The sequence below is a fragment of the Echinops telfairi genome, unplaced genomic scaffold (genome assembly GCF_000313985.2).
Source record: "Echinops telfairi isolate 266 unplaced genomic scaffold, ASM31398v2 ScPeMD7_7414;HRSCAF=8452, whole genome shotgun sequence".
Lineage (NCBI taxonomy): Eukaryota > Metazoa > Chordata > Mammalia > Afrosoricida > Tenrecidae > Echinops > Echinops telfairi.
The window spans coordinates 882,824-884,797 of NW_022111314.1; positions in this window are offsets into that span (position 1 = coordinate 882,824).

A 1,974-nucleotide genomic window follows, 5' to 3' on the forward strand; every position below is an offset into this window, starting at 1 on the left:
GGGCGGGGCTCGGCCGCCCCGCCCCGCTGGGAGCCGGCGGCACTTGGGGGCCAGCCTCCCGGTTAAAATTACCAGGGTCGGTGTGCAGCACAGAGCCGGCTTTCAGCAAACAAGAGGCGCTTCTCTCCCGGGCTCGCCCGCCGGCGCGGAGAAGGGGGCAGGGTCCCTGGGTCCCTCCCTCTACCATCCAGGCCATTCAGACGCAGAGCAGCCCCGGAGGTCGGGGGAGAGGTCGCCCGCCGGGCTCTGAGCTGCTACTGGAGCTGGCCCTGTGCGCCCCAAGGCCGGGGAGTGGAACAGCCCTGCCTGCCTCTGCCGGCTGGTGCTTCAAACCGCCGACCTCGGAGCTGATGTGTAACCTATCCAGCCTCCCTCCCTGGTTCCAGACACGGCACACGGCCGGGAAGACCCCTCGGAGGGCAAATGGCCCAGTGGGGAGGCCACGCACCAGCACTGCCCTGGTCTCCCCACAGACCGCCCTTCCCACAGGCCCCTGAGAGGAAGCCCACATGGTAGGGACCCTGTGAGGGGATTCAGAGCCTGCCGTCTGGGCCTGCCTCCTCCAGGACCCCCTTCTCGGGGCCAAACCAACAAACCCAAACTCACCGCCATTGAGGCAGCGTGACCACAGCGCCCCCTGGGGGTCTGTCGCCTCCACCAGTCAGTATGACCACAGCCCCCCCTGGGGGTCTCCTCAGCTCCATCAGTCAGTGTGACTCAGCGGCCCCTGTGGGCTTCCAAGACGAACTGTTTACGGGAGCAGAAAGCCCAGTCTCTCCCACAGCACTGCTGCTGGTTTTGAACTGCTGACCACGTGGATTGCAGCCCATCTCGAAGCCATGACACCACCAGGGCTCCCGGGCAGGAGGAAGGAAACTTCCATGGGCAGTGGTGAGGGCGGGGAGCTGAGCCACACCTGCAGTTCAAGTCCCCGCCCTCGGTGTCTGCTCTCATGAAAAGCGGTCTTGGGGATTGCCCCTATCCTGTAGCGTGGCTGAGTGGACCTCAACTCCATGGCTGTGGCTTGGGTTCGAGTTGAGAGCCCTCTGCTGCCGTGGGCTCTTCCCTTCTCACAGGCCCTGGGCCTCTCAGGGCCAGCAGGACTGTCCAAGCTCCACTAACCCCAGACAGGGGCCACCTGACCCCCATGCCTTGAACCCGCGGAAGCCCCAAGACAAGGCCTTTAGAACCGACAGGAGGCAGTAGCAGGGGCTCACTTCCGCAGGGTCTTGGTATTGGTTCCAACTCACAGGACCCCTTTGTGGGAAACAGAAAGATTTCTCCCAAATATGTTAGACTTAGGACACTGCTTGCTGTTAATGGTAAAAGTTACTTGCCTTGAAGCAATCAGCAGCCAGAGTGCGGTCTCCTTCCACCACAGGTGGGCCTGCTCCCTGCTGTTAAGGACAATGGGCTACTTCTCCCTGAGGCTTGCGACCATTAGCTTGGCTCCTGTAGGTGGGGTTCACACCCTACTGATTCAAATGGTTGCTATGGGGATCCAGAGAACAGATCAACCGGCTCAGTTACATCCAAAGTTAGCTGCCATCCAGACTCCAGGATCTGCCCTGCTGGTCACATGTGTGCCCCAATCCCTCCTCTTCCTATTGCGTGTATATCCCTAGATTGTCCCCCTCTCATTGCTGTATAACCCATAGTGCAACCCCTTCCTGCGACATATGTCTTTACCTGTAATTGGTGGGCTTGCACTCCCCCCAAAGGTATATAGGCCTGAGTTAGCAATAAAGATCTCTCTCAGCTCCTCCCTTGACCTCTCGTTGGCTCCCCCTCTCCTCTCCCATTCTCGCTCCCCTGCTCCCTCTCCCCTTGTCCTTCCCCCTCTCTCCGTGGACCACCAAGCAAGGCTGAGGTGAGCATTACGACCATGAAATGTGTCTGGCTCCATTATTTCAATCTCTCTTCTATCTCTCATGCTCTCAAAGACTTTGACATAATATTTATATATCTCAACCA